The sequence below is a fragment of the Dasypus novemcinctus genome, chromosome X (genome assembly GCF_030445035.2).
Source record: "Dasypus novemcinctus isolate mDasNov1 chromosome X, mDasNov1.1.hap2, whole genome shotgun sequence".
Lineage (NCBI taxonomy): Eukaryota > Metazoa > Chordata > Mammalia > Cingulata > Dasypodidae > Dasypus > Dasypus novemcinctus.
In genome coordinates, this window is record NC_080704.1 from 150,891,324 (window position 1) to 150,906,841 (window position 15,518).

The 15,518-nt window shown below is 41.1% G+C and overlaps 1 long non-coding RNA gene across 1 annotated transcript in view; it reads left to right on the forward strand.

The window, feature by feature from the left end:
• Nucleotides 1-15,518, forward strand: part of LOC131277234 (uncharacterized) — a 100,925-nt gene that overhangs the window by 78,755 nt on the left and 6,652 nt on the right. The window contains exon 2 of the long non-coding RNA XR_009184423.2: nucleotides 8,838-9,003. This is a non-coding gene — a long non-coding RNA (uncharacterized lncRNA). The remainder of the gene's footprint in view (nucleotides 1-8,837; nucleotides 9,004-15,518) is intronic.

A 15,518-nucleotide genomic window follows, 5' to 3' on the forward strand; every position in this document is an offset into this window, starting at 1 on the left:
GTCTGGACATCGATTTCGTGGGAAGGTAATAGAGAAAATTCATGTTAAAGATAAAATTGAGGCTCTCTTACACAGACGTGGGGGCTGCGCACAAGATACACCCTCCTGGGGTGGGCGGAGCTGTGGCACCAGCACGGCAGCCGGGATTCCTGGCAGCTCTACGGTACTGGGGAATTCATAAGCACTGAGCGGGCTATTGGGGGGCTAACAGGGCAGGAGGCCTTCGCAGACCAATTTGGGGAGATAGACGGGATTTTTATTGCGAGGCAGGGGAATTTTTGATTGCGGACACAAATAATAGAGCTTCCGGCTAGAGCCCTGCCCCCAAGGCCAGCTGCCATTCTGCAGCAGCCTTAAATCGCTTGCAGCAAAGAGACGTCCCCAGGAGGCTATTTCAGGGGATGGCAGGGTGGGAGGCGGCTGGAAGCCGATTAGGGGAATATTTTGCAAGGCATGGGATTTTTAATTTTGGGCACTGATACAGTGCTTCCGGCTAAAGCCCCGCCCCCTAAGGCTAGCTGTGGATCTACAGCGTCCTTAAATTGGCTGAATATAGAGGCGCCCCCAACTGGCTGTTCGGGGGCCTGCAGGGCGGGAGGTGTCCTGAAGTCAAATTGGTGATACAGCCACAGAAGAGACCCTAGTGAAAGGGGGAATTGCAGGTTTCGGAAACATAGGTCAGAGTTTGTGGTCATGACCGCTCCCATAGGGCTGACACCCAGCTGAGGGGATCCCTGAAGGCTGTGTTACACTGCGGTGCTCCCAGGCTCCCTGTTAACCAGATTTGAGGTTGCCAGGTCTGTGTCCCTTAAACCCTGGTGGCCCACACCCCAGAGACTCATACCTCTTGAGTCTGCAATATCACAGACTTTCCATCCCTGAATCCACCATACCCTGAAGCCCATCTGAGGACCTTGATTGTCCTAGCCCTCAACGTTTGTGTTTTTTTTCTTTTTTAAATTCTAATTTTAATTTTTAAATTTTTATTGTCCTGGTTGCAAATATTGCATTATTTCCTAGTCTTTTCTCCCATTGTATCCCCCAAGGTCTTTTTTTTTTCCATTTATTTAGGGGTTTTTTGTTGTTGCTGCTGTTGGTGTTCTATATCTCTTTTTCTTTTCCTTATTGTTCCCCTCCCTTTTCTTTACCCAACCCTCCTTTTTTCTTTCTTTCTTTCTTCTCTCCTTTTTTTTTCTCTCTTTTCTCTTGTCCCTCATTTTCTTCTTAGTTTATTTTATCTTACTTATACAATAGGTGCTGCAGGGAACACCTCACATTTGCTGGGTTTCCTCATCCTCCATTGCCTCATTTCTGTGTGAATTGATTTTGGCTACCTACACTATCCCCTTTCCCCCACATCTTGATATCCTCCATCATCGACTGTCTCTCCTATATTCCACCTCCCTTTCTTTGATTCCCCAAATCATCTTACTCTTAATTTTAATATCTTTGTTTTGTCTTCTGTCTTTTATCCACTCTTGAAACCATTGCCTTTCCTTTCTCTTTCCCTCTCTCACAAAAACACTAGCCTATTAATTCATATCATATTCCTCCCATATTCAGTCGACTACCTCATTATAGGTACTCTACTTACTGCTATAACACTACACAACTTACATGAATCTAATATCCATCCTCTCAGATCTCATATTGTTGCTCTGTTAACATTTATTACCAATACTACTTTACACATTTTCCTTGCTTACACAATTGCCTTTCCCTGGCCCTAATACTTTCCTTCAGAGTGAACTCAGCCAGCAATAAGAAATTAGAATAAGAGGAACAAAGTGACAAAGAGAAGATATAACACTTATGCAAAAACAACAGCTAATTAATCCCCAAGACTAGACAAAGAAGCTAAGGAACTGATTAAACCCGTCAAGATAAAATGATGAGCAGACAGCAACAAAAATCTACAAACCAAACCAGTAATCAGGAAAAAGTAGCTGAATCCAATCAACAAACTAAAAACCAGGAAGGGAAGCAGAACTTCACACAAGTAATTAAAGATCTCAGAACATATATCACAGACAAATTTAATGAAGTAAAGGAAGAGGTTAACCAAAAAAAGGCAGGAGTAGCTATATTAATATCAGACAAAATAGACTTTAAATGAGAAACAATTGTGAGAGACAAAGAAGGATACTACATATTAGTGAAAGGGACAATCTGTCAAGAAGAACGAACAATCATAAATATTTATGCTCCTGACAAGGGCGCCTCTAAATAGGTGAGGCAAATGCTGGAAAAACTAAGTGAAGAATAGATGCATCTACAATTATAGTGGGGGATTTTAATACACCACTATCAGTCTGGACAGAACATCTCAAAAGAGAATCACAAAAGAAACAAAATATTTGAATAGTATATTAGAGGAGCTGGATCTAATAGACATATACAGATCATTACACCCAAACGCAGCAGGATATACATATTTCTCAAGTGCACATGGATCATTCTCCAAGATAGACTGTATGCTAGGCCAAAAGGAAGGCTGAATGAATTCAGAAAGATGGAAATCATGCAAAATAATATATCTGACCACAGTGGAGTGAAGCTGGAAATCTGCAAGGACCAGAGGCCTAGATTTCACACCAAGATATGGAAATTAAACAGCACACTCTTAGAAAAACAGTGGGTCAAAGAGGAAATCTCAAAAGAAATCAATGACTACCTTGAAACAAATGATAATGATAGCACAACATACCAGAATTTATGAGATGCAGCAAAAGCAGTACTGAGAGGGAAATTTATAGCCATAAATTCATACATCAAAAAACAAGAAAGAGCAAAAATTGAAGAACTAACTGCACATTTGGAGGAATTAGAAAAAAAACAACAAAGTAATCCCACAGGAAGAAGAAGGAAGGAAATAACAAAGATAAGAGCAGAACTAAATGAAATAGAAAATAAGAAAGCACTTGAACAGATAAACAAGACCAAGAGCTGGTTTTTTGAGAAGATCAATAAAATTGACAAACCTTTAGTGAGACTAACAAAGAAAAAAAGAGAGAAGATGCAAATACACAAAATAAGAAATGAAAAAGGAGCTATCACCACTGACCCCACAGAAATAAAGACTATCATAAGAGGATACTTTGAAAAACTATATTCCAACAAAAACGACAATTCAGAGGAAATAGACAAATTCCTAGAAACACATAAACAGCCTATATTTACGAAAGAAGAAATTGAAGATCTCAACAAACCAATCACGAGTAAAGAGATAGAATAAGTCATTAAAAACCTCCCAACTAAGAAGAGCCCAGGGCCAGATGGCTTCATAGGTGAATTCTGCAAACCATTCTGGAAAGAACTAACACCAATCCTGCTGAAACTCTTCCAAAAAATCGAAACAGAAGGAACATTGCATAACTCATTCTTTTTTTTTTTTAATTATTTATTATTTTTTAAAAATTACATTATGAAAAATATGAGGTCCCATTCAACCCCACCGCCCCCGCCCCCCACTCCCCCCACAGCAACACTCTCCCATCATCATGACACATCCATTGCACCTGGTAAGTTCATCTCTGAGCATCACTGCACCCCATAGTCAATGGTCCACATCATAGCCCAGACTCTCTCACGTTCCATCCAGTGGGCCCTGGGGGGATCTATAATGTCCCGTAATTGTCCATGAAGCACTATCCAGGACAACTCCACGTCCCGAAAACGCCTCCACATCTCATCTCTTCCTCCCGTTCCCCACACCCAGCAGCCACCATGGCTACCGTTCCCACACCCATTCCACATTTTCTCTGTGGACATTGGATTGGTTGTGTCCATTGCACATCTATGTCAAGTGAGGGCTTAGATTCCACATGGGTACTGGATGCACTCCTCCCGCTTCCAGTTGTAGACACTCTAGGCTCCATGTTGTGGTGGTTGACCTTCTTCAACTCAATGTTAGCTGAGTGGGGTAAGTCCAATAAATCAAAGTGTAGGAGCTGAAGTCTGTTGAGGCTCTGGGCCTGGGTGTCATATTATCAGTCCAGAGATTCAAATCCCCTACATATATCTTAAATCCAGCACCAACTGCAATTCCAATAAAGTAGCATGCAAGTCTTGTGAAAAGAGATCCCCTCTGAGTCCAATTCCATCACGCAGAAACACCAGCTCCAAAGAAGGGCTATCTGTCTTGGCAGTGAACCCCTTCTGCCATGACCATAGAACCCGTGGGTCTCTTTATCCCTCAAAAGAACCAATACCTGGGGTTGTATCTACCTTATCTGTCTCTTAGACTCTGTTCAGTTGTACATAGGGGTATTCCTTCTGACAACCTCCAGACTCTTTTTTAGAGACTCACAGCCTTATAATCATAACTCATTCTATGATGCCAACATTACCCTAGTACCAAAACCAAAGACACCACAAGGAAGGAAAATTACAGACCAATTTCTGTAATGAACATAGACGCAAAAATACTTAACAAAATACTTGCTAATCGTATTCAACAACACATTAAACGAATTATACACCACGACCAACTGGGATTCATTCCAGGTATGCAAGGATGGTTCAACATAAGAAAATCAATCAATGTAATACACCATATAACAGATTGAAGGGAAAAAAATCACATGATTATATCTATAGATGCAGAAAAAGCATTTGACAAAATACAGCACCCTTTCTTGATAAAAACACTCCAAAAGATTGGAATACAAGGAAATTTGTTGAACATGATAAAGAGTATATATGAAAAACCCACAGCCAACATTGTTTACAATGGAGAAATCCTAAAATCCTTCCCCCTAAAGTCAGGAACAAGACAAGGATGCCCACTCTCTTCCCTTCTATTTAACATTGTCTTAGAAGTACTTGCTCGACACTGAGGCAAGAACCAGATATAAAAGGCATTCAAATTAGAAAGGAAGAAGTCAAAATTTCATTATTTGCAGATGACATGATCCTATACATAGAAAACCCTGAGAGGTCTACAACAAAGCTTCTAGAACTCATAAATGAGTTTAGAAAGTTGCAGGTTATAAGATCAATGCACAAAAATCAGTAGCATTTCTGTACACCAATAATGAGCAAGATCAGGAGGAAATCAAGAAACAAATACCATTCACAATAGTAAATAAAATATCAAATATTTAGGAATAAATTTAACTAAAGATTTAAAAAACTTATACACCAAGAACTATACAAGACAGTTCAAGGAAATCAAAGAAGACCTAAATAAATGGAAGAATATTCCCTGTTCATGGATAGGAAGACTAAATATTATTAAGATGCCTATCCTACCAAAACTGATCTACACATTCAATGCAATCCCAATAAAAATCAACACAGACTTCTTTAAGGAACTAGAAAAACTAACTATGAAATTTATTTGGAAAGGAAAGAGGTCCCAAATAGCCAAAGACATATTGAAAAAGAAAAACAAAATTGGAGGAATCACACTACCGGACTTCAAAACATACTACAAACCTACAGTAGTGAAAACAGCATGGTATTGGCATAAGGAGAGACACACAGACCAATGGAATCGAATTGAAAGTTCTGATATAGAACCTCATATATATAGTCATATAATATTCGATAAATCCACCAAACCCTCTCAAATGGGAGAGAATGGCCTATTCAACAAATGGTGCCAGGAGAACTGGATATCCATATGTAGAAGAATGAAAGAGGATTACCATCTCACACCTTATACATAGATCAACTCAAGATGGATCAAAGACCTAAATATAAGAGCTAAGACCATAAAGACCTTGGAAAGCAGTGTAGGGAAACATCTACAAGACCTTGTAATAGGAAATGGCTTCATGAACTCCACACCAAAAGCACGAGCAGCAAAAGAACAAATAGATAAATGGGACTTCCTCAAAATTAAAGCCTCCTGCACCTCAAAGGAGTTTGTCAGGAAAGTAAAAAGGGAACCTACACTATGGGAGAAAATATTTGGCAGCCATATATCTGATAAGAGACTTATAACTTGCATATATAAAGAACTCCTATACCTTGAAAATAAAGAGATAAACAACCCATTTTAAAAAATGGGAAAAAGATTTAAACAGACTCTTCTCCAAAGAAATACAAATGGCTAAAAAGCATATGAAAAAATGCTCCAAATCATTAGCTATCAGGGAAATGCAAATCAAAACTACAATGAGATAACATCTTACTCCCATAAGATTGGCAGCTATGAAAAAACAGAAGAATACAAATGCTGGAGACGATGTGAAGAAATGGGGACACTCATCCACTGCTGGTGGGAATGCAGAAGGATCCAACCATTCTGGAGGACAGTTTGGTGGTTTCTCAAAAAACTAACCATAGATTTGCCATATGACCCAGCAATACCACTGCTTGGTATATACCCAGCACAACTGAAAACAAGGACACAAACTGATATATGCACACTAATGTTCATAGCAGCATTTTTCAGTATCACCAAAAGTTGGAATCGACCCAAATGCCCATCAACAGATGAGTGGATCAATAAAATGTGGTATATACATACAATGGAATACTACTTGGCTTTAAGAACAAATACACTACAAACACACGTGATAACATGGATGAATCTTGAGAACCTTATGTTGAGTGAAGCAACCCAGGCATTGAAGGACAAATACTACATGACCTCAATGATATGAAATAAGCAAGCTGCCTCAGAGAGCTAGAGACTGGAAGATAGGCTTACCGCAAATCGGGGGGTAGAGGAAGAATGTAAGCTGACATCTACATGGGTGAAATCTATGATAAGCTGGAGGTAAGTAGGTGTACAAGGAAGGGATAAAATCGGGGCATAGGGTTACCTTTGGGTGGAGCTTTGGGGGTTTGAGGGGTGCTAGGGATGGGTAATAATGCCCAAGAAATTGGGGGGAGGGTGGGGCAACACATGAACATAGGATATTGTCAGGTGTTGGTTGAGAGTATAATGCTGAGAAAACCTTTTCAAAATATAATTAGGAAAGTTACCTGTATAAGATACTCAAAGGGGATAACCTGATGCAGGACAGACTTCTAGGGAATATGTGAATGCTCATTTTGCCAGAGTGGGTTATACCATTGGGTAGAGACCCATATAATGAGAGTGAAGGTAGACCCACAACCTGGGGAGGACTAATGCCATCAAATAGAGGGAACTGTATCTCTCAAGAGAAATGGTGGCTCCCAGGGCATTAGGGCAGTTGAGCGGGTCAGGCCCTCAGCACTGTTCCAAGTATCTCTGAACGTGGCTCCTCAGGAAATGAAGATTGACTGTCACTGTGGATCCCAAGGAGAGGGGGAAATAGATATTGAATAGATGGAACCAGAGTAAATGTGAGGGCAAGGGAAGTGTTTCACAAGAGTACACAAGGATGGATATAAAACATGTAATATTACACCAAAAACATATAGGGGACGTCAGACTAATAATGTAAGCCATAATGTAAAACATAGGATAACTAAAAAATTTAGAAAACTGTATAGCCTAGAGTATAAACCACAATGTAAACACAAATGTTACCTTGTTTGAAAGCTATTGTCTCAATATGTGTACATCAGTTTCAGTAAATATAATATGAATAATTTAAAAGATTATCTCTGTGGAAGGGAAATGGTTTTATAATGGGACTACTGTATATTGTATATATGAATTACTGTGATCTAAGGCTCTTGTGAAGGGAAGCTCAATAATTAGGGAAAAAAGAAAAGAAAAAGATAGGATGCAGAATTTTTCCAAATCAATATATATTCTATATCTAACCTTTAAACTCATCGCTATATTCTATTTTACTATTAAGAGAACCTGACATTATATTGGGCTTCACTGTTCAGGAAGTTTTGGATCACAGAGTGGTTCAGCAATGGCAGTGGAGGAATACTGGTATGAGATTTTATTGACAGGGGACGTATGGTTGACAGGGAGTTATACAGGGCATGTGTCCAGGGTGCATGGAAATGTTTGGATATACTCATAGTGGAAACAATTAAAAACAACAGCTGGGGGGGTACTGAGTTCCTGGCCGGGGCGGGGGCTCTGTCGTGGTCCCTAGGGGAGCAGTGGCAGTCCCCCAAGTGCAACGGCAAGGACCAGGAAGGAATGACGGTCCAAAAGTGACCCCCTCATACTAATGACTATGCTTGTGAGCCTATACACCTAAAATAAGAACAAGGCCTAGAGCAGCACTGTGCCTAGGGGTTCGCTCCTGACAACCCTCATGTTACTCAAATGTGGCCAGTCTCAAAGCCAAACTCAGCATATAAATGCACTGCCTTCCCCCCAGTGTGGGACATGACACCCGGGGATGAGCCTCCCTGGCACCGAGGGATCACTACCAAGTACCAGCTGATGAGGTAACTAGAAAATGACCTTGAATTAAAGGTTCAACGTGGACCAGCAGAATATCCCTGTCTACATATAATAACAGGAGTTAAAAATGCTGTTTGACCTAAAGTAAGGGGGAAATGGAAAGGACAAATGAGTTTATATGGCTATGAGTCTCTAAAAAAGAGTCTGGAGGATGTCAGAAGGATTGCCCTTATGCACACCTGAGCAGAGTCTCAGAGACAGATAAAGTAGATACAACCCCAGGTATTGGTCCTTTTGAGGGCTAAAGAGACCCACAGGTTCTATGGTCATGGCAGATGGAGTTCACTGCCTTGTCGGTTGTCCCTTCTTTGGAGCTGTGTTTCTGTGTGATGGAGCTGGACTCAGATGGGATCTCTTTTCACAAGCCTTTCATGCTACTTTACTGGAATTGTAGTTGGTACTGGGGTTTAAGATATATCTAGGGGATTTGAATCTCTGGACTGACAATATGATAGCCAGGCCCTGAGCCTTAACAGACTTCAGCTCCTACACTCTGATTTATTGGACTTACCCCATTCAGGTAACATGGAGTTGAAGAATGTCAACCACCACACCATGGAGCCTAGAGTGCCTACAACTGAAAGCAGGAGGATTGCATCCAGTATCCATGTGGAATCTAAGCCCCCTCTTGACATAGATGTGGAATGGACACAACCCAGCCAAGGTCCACAGGAAGGAGGAATACAGTAAGGATTAGAGTGGACTTCCTGATATTCTATTCATGAACTATTGTGGTTAATAATCGAGAAAATGTGGCATTGGTGTGGAAAAAGTGGCCATGGTGGCTGCTGGGGGTGGGGAATGGGAGGAAGAGGTGAGATGTGGAGGAATTTTCGGGAATTGGAGTTGTCCTGAGTGGTGCTGCAAGGACAATTGCCGGATATTCTATATCCTCCCATGTCCCACTGGATGGAACATGGGAGAATGTGGGCTATGGTGTGGACCATAGGCCATGGGGTGCAGCGATGCCCAGAGATGAACTCACCAGATGCAATGGATGTGTCATGATGATGGGGGAGAGTGTTACTGTGGGGGGAGTGGTGGGTTGGGGGCGGTGGGGGTGAATGGGGACCTCATATTTTTTGAATAATATTTTTTTAAAAAATGAATAAATAAACTAAAGTTAAATATATATATATGTATATATATAAGAGGTTCCCTTTTACCCCACTCCCCACACTCCCCACTGCTCCAACATCAACAACTTATTTCATTAGTGTGGTACATTCATTCCATTTGATGAGTACATGTTGGAGCATTGTACACAGCATGGATTATAGTTTATTTTGTAATTTACACTCTCTCCCAAATGTGGAGATTTGGCTTCTTAATATTTTGTCCTCCAGTCCTTGAACAGAGAATGTTCTTCTTCCATCTGTTTAAGTCTTCTTTGATCTCTTTTAGCAATGCCCTGTCGTGTTTTTTTTTTGTATTTTACTTTTATTTTATATTTTTATTGTATTTTTTTGAAGATACATAGACCACAAAAAAATGTTACATTAAAAAAATATAGGAGGGAAACAGACTTGGCCCAGTGGTTAGGGCGTCCGTCTACCACATGGGAGGTCCGTGGTTCAAACCCCGGACCTCCTTGACCCATGTGGAGCTGGCGCATGAGCAGTGCTGATGTGCGCAAGGAGTGCCGTGCTATGCAGGGGTGTCCCTGCATAGGGGAGCCCCACGCGCAAGTAGTGCCCCCATAAGGAGAGTCTCCCAGCGCGATAGAAAGTGCAGCCTGCCCAGAAATGGCACCGCACTCACGGAGAGCTGACACAACAGGATGATGCAACAAAAAGAAACACAGATTGCCATGCAACTGACAACAACAGAAGCGGACAAAGAACATGCAGCAAATAGACACAGAGAACAGACAACTGGGGCAGGGCGGAGAAGGGGAGAGAAATAAATAAATAAATAAATAAATAAGTAAATAAATAAATAAATCTTAAAAATATAGGGAAGTGGATTGGCCCAATGCATAGGGCATCGGCCTACCACATGGGAGGTCCAAGGTTCAAACCCTGGGCCTCTTGGCCTGTGTGATGAGCTGGCACATGCGTAGTGCTGATGTGTGCAAGAAGTGCCTTGCCACACAGAGATGTCCCCCATGTAGGGCATCCCCATGCCCAAGGAGTGTGCCCCACAAGGAGAGCTGCCCAGTGCAAAAAAAGTGCAGCCTGCCCAGGAATGGCACCACACACACAGAGAGCTGATGCAGCGAGATGATGCAACAAAAAGAGACACAGATTTCAGGTGCTGCAGACAAGAATACAAGTGGACACAGAAAATACACAGCGAATGAATAGAGAGAGCAGACAACTGGGGGGGGGGAGGGGGTGTGGAAGGGGAGAGAAATAAAGTAAATTAAAAAAATATATATATATATATATATATAAGAGGTTCCCATATACCCCACACCCCACCTCCCTCACCCCCCTCCTCCCACATCAACAACCTCTTTCATCACTGTGGCACATTCATTGCATTTGGTGAATACATTGTGGAGCACTGCTGCACTGCATGGATTATAGTTTACATTGTAGTTTACACCCTCCCCCAGTCCACCCAGTGGGCCATGGCAGGACATTACTTCCTTGGTTAAGTTTATTCCTAATATTTGGTTATTTTTGTCGCTATTGTAAAGTGGAGCTTTTCCCCTGACTTCCTCCTTACAGTGCTCATTAGTAGTGTATTGAAACACTATTGATTTTTGCATTTAATCTTGTATATTGTGACTCTGCTGAACTCATTTGTTAGCTCTAGCAGGTTTGTAGTAGTTTTTCAGGATTTTCTTGGATAGGGTTGTATCATCTGTGAATAGTGAAAGTTTTATTTCTTCCTTTTCAAGTTGGATGCCTCTTATTTCTCTTTCTTCCCTAACTGCTCTAGCTAGAACCTCTAGCACTATATTGAACAACAGTCTTTACATTGGGCATCCTTGTCTCCTTCCCAATTTCACTGGGAAAGCTTTCAATCTTCCTCCATTGAATAGCTATGGGTTTTTCATATATGCCCTTTATCATGCTGGGAAAGTTTCCTTCAATTCCTATTTTTTGTGTATTTTTATAAGGAAAGGATGCTATATTTTGTCAAGTGCCTTTTCTGTATCAATCAAGATGACCATGTAGTCTTTATTCTTTGAGTTATTAATATGGTATACTATGCTGATTGATCTTCTTGTGTTGAACCATGCTTTATGCCACATAAAAAACTCACTTGATCATGATGAATAATTCTTTTAATGCATTGTTGCATTCAATTAGCAAGTATTTTGTTGAAGGTTTTATATCTATATTTATTATGGAAATGAGTCTATAATTTTCTTCTTTTGTATTTTTATCTGGCTTGGATATTAGGATGAAATTGGCTTCATAGCATGAGTTTGGTAGCATTCCTTTCGGTTCAGATTTTTTGGAAGAGTTTGAGTAAGATTGGTATTCAATCTTCTTTGAATGCTTGGTAGCACTGACCTGTGAAACCATCTGGTCATGGTCTTTTGGGGAGTTGCTTGATAATTGCTTCTATCTCTCTACTTGCGATTCGTTTTCTGAGGTCTTCTATTTCTTCTAGTGTCAGTGTAGGTTATTCCTATGTTCCTAGAAATTTTTCAGTTTCATCTACATTGTCTAATTTGTTGGCAAATAGTTGTTCATAGTATCCTCTTATGGCCTCTTTTATTTCTGTGGCCTCAGTAGTAATGCCCCATTTCTGATTTTATTTATTTGCATCTTCACTCTATTTTTCTTTGTCAGTCTAGTTAAGAGTTTGTCAATTTTGTTGGTCTTCTTGAAGTACTTCTTGAAGTTCTTGAAGTACTTCTTGAACTTTTGGTTTCATTAATTCTCTCTACTTTTGTTGTTGTTGTTGTTGTACTCAATTTCATTTATTTCTGCTCTGATCTTTGTTATTTCATTCCTTGTGCTTGCTTTGATATTAGTTTGCATTTTTCCAGCTACTCCAGCTGTGTATTTAGGTCACTGATTTTAGCTCTTTCTTCTTTTTTAATGTAAGCATTGAGAGCTATAAAGTTCTCTCTCAGCCCTGCTTTTGCTGAATCCCATTGGTTCAGATATGTTGTGTTCTCGTTTTCATTCATCTTGAGATATTTATCGATTTCTCTTACAATTTCTTCTTTGCCAACTGATTATTTATGAGTGAGTTGCCCAGTGTCTTCTTATTATCCCTAATCTCTTTAGCTAGCTCATGAAATATATTACGGCGATTTGTTTGAACATCATGATTAGTTGTCTCAACTCGTTTATAAACATATTTTGAAAATTTATAATTGCTCATTTTTAGTCTATCTGAAATTTTTCAGCTCTTTTTTTTATCAGTGTCTTTCCCTTTCTCCCTTGCTGGTTGTGGAGTAGGAAACAAAGATGTGTAAGCTGTGGACACTGAAGCCGAGGACAAATAAGCTGTGGAGGCTGAAGCCGTCTGCATTTCCTCAGACACCAATGAAACTTATTCCACCTTTCTTCCCTGCCAGGGTTAAGAACATAGCTACAGTCATGTGTAGTAAACCAAGCCATGCAGGGCAAGACTGTCTGTAATTGCCTGGAGAGATTGATGAAATTCTACACCACCTCCTACCCCGCCTGGGGTGAGAATGGAGCTGCAGGTGTGGGCAGAAACTAAGCCGTGCTAATCAAAATTGACCGCAGTTGCCAAGATAGGCTGAAGAAGCACAGTCTTCCCTCCTTCCCTGCCAGAGATGGAGATGGAGCCACAGGTGTGCTCAACAATGTAGTCCATGCATGTTGAAAGCGATTGCAGTTGGCCAGAGAGGATGAGAGAACACTGTCTCTCCTGCCCTGTCACTCCACAGGAGTGACCAAAAAAACTGGTCCATCTGGACAGAAAACATCTGCAGTTTTCCTGGAGAGGCTGAGGCAACACTGCCCTTACCCGACCTATCAGGGATGGGGATGGAGCCACAGGTGTCCAACAATCCAGTCTGTGTGGGCTGAAATCACCTGTAGTTTCCCTGAGAGGTTGGGGAAACACTGCCTTCCCATCCTATTGGGGGTTGGGGATGGAGCCACAGGTGTCCAACAATCTAGATTGTGTGGAATAAAAGTGCCTGCAGTTCTCAGAGAGGCTGAGGAAACACCACACCCACCCCTGTGCCACTGGGGGGGGGGGGGTGAGATGTAGCCACAAGTCTAGTCTGTGTGGGCTAAAAGTGACTACAGTTGCCCAGAGAGCCTGGTGCAGGTCCCCCAGCTTCATCTTTGTCAGAATCAGGGCTGGGGCCTAGGCAACCGACCTGGGTGGAAAGCAGCTGATCCCTACCTTCACTGTGATTTTCTTTTTCTTTTTCCCCATTTTCTTTTTAAATTTTATTATCTCTTTTTTTTAGAGATACACAGATCACCCACAATATTTCATTAAAAAATATGAGGTTCCCATATACCCCACTCCCCACACCCCCAACCACTCCCACATCAACAACCTCTTTCATCAGTGTGGCACATTCATTGCATTTGATGAATATATTTTGCAGCCCTGCTACAGAGCATGGATTATAGTTTACATTGTAGTTTACACTCTCCCCCAGTCCATTCAGAGTGTTATGGCAGGATATATAATGTCCTATATCTGTCCTTGCAATATCATTCAGGACAACTTCAAGTCCCGAAAATGCCCCCAAATCACAACTCTCCTTCCCTTTCCCTGCTTTCAGCAACTCCTATGGCCACTGTCTCCACATCAGTGATGCAATTTCTTCCACTGCTAGAGTCACAATAGTTCTATAGTGGAATACCAGTTAAGTCTACTCTAATCCATATTTTATTCCTTCTTCCTGTGGATCCTGAGATGGTGATGTCCACTCCACCTCTATATGGAGAGGGGTCTTAGATCCCACATGGCTGATGGATGCGATTCTCCTGTTTGCAGTTGTAGACTCTCTTGGTTCCCTGGTGAAGTGGTTGACCACCCTCACCTCCCTATTAGTTTACCTGGATAAGTCCAATGAACCAAACAGTAGGTGTTGCAACTCTGGAGAGGAATAAGTCCAGCTGGCACATGGAGAATCCAAAGATTCAAGTCTCCTGAGCATACACCAACCCCAGCGCCAAACTCAGGTTCAATAAATGTGACAGAAGAGGTATGTGTAGAGTGGTCACATCTGAGTCCAACTCCATCACACCTAAAAGCAGCCCTGCTTCCCCTTATGCAGGGGGTGTAGTTAAATTGGAGGCTACCAGTCGCTTTTCAACTTGGTCAGGTTCAAACTTTAGCTGTTCTTAGGATTAGACTTTAGCCAGCCGAATTTACTAACTAGTAGCTGAAGTCAGTGCCTAACCATCTCTTCCTCCCCCATTTTTGGAAATGGAGCTTCAAACTCCAACCAGCTCCCGAGATGGCTTGTGCCACCAGTGGGGGATGAGCATTGGCCTCCACTCATGAATCTTCTCTGCAAATGGGCAATCTCCTCCTTCCATTCTTCCAAGGATGTTGCAGGATGCTCTTCTGATCTCCTGGATTCCCCAAACAGGTGATTTTGATAGTTCTGGGTGATAAAACTATACTGTATGACAAAATGTCTCTTGGAGCTCCTTTGCTGCCATCTTGCTCCTTCTCAGTGTATTTTTAATTTGTTATTATATTTTTAAATCTATTATTTCCATTTGTTTCTTTTTAATAATTACAATCTATTCGCTGATATTCTTTATTTTTTGTGTCATTCTCATCATGTCTTCCTTTGATTCCTCATGCATGGTTTCCTTGAGCTCTTTGAACATGTTTATGATAGCTGCTTTGCTGTTGTTATGGATTAAATCATGTCCACCATAAAGATATGTTCAAGTCTTAACCCCCTTTCCTGTGGGTGTGAATCCGTTTGTAAATATAATCTTTGAAGATACTATTAGTTGAGGAGAGGCCAAACTGAATCAGGGTCGGCCTTAATCCAATATTACTGGAATCCTTATAACAAGGGGAAATTTGGATACATTCAGGAGTAGGATATAGGAGGAAAGAGACAGGGAGAGAGAAAGCCATGTCATGGAGGCAGAAATTGTGTTATGGAGTGCCTGCAAGCCACCACCAGAACATTATACCGTTCAGAGAAAGCATGGCCCTGCCAACAACTTAATTTTTATTCTCTAACCTCCGAAATTGTGAGATAATAAATTCCTATTTTTAAAGTCAACCAGTCTATAGTATTTGTTATAGCAACTCTGGCAATCTAAGA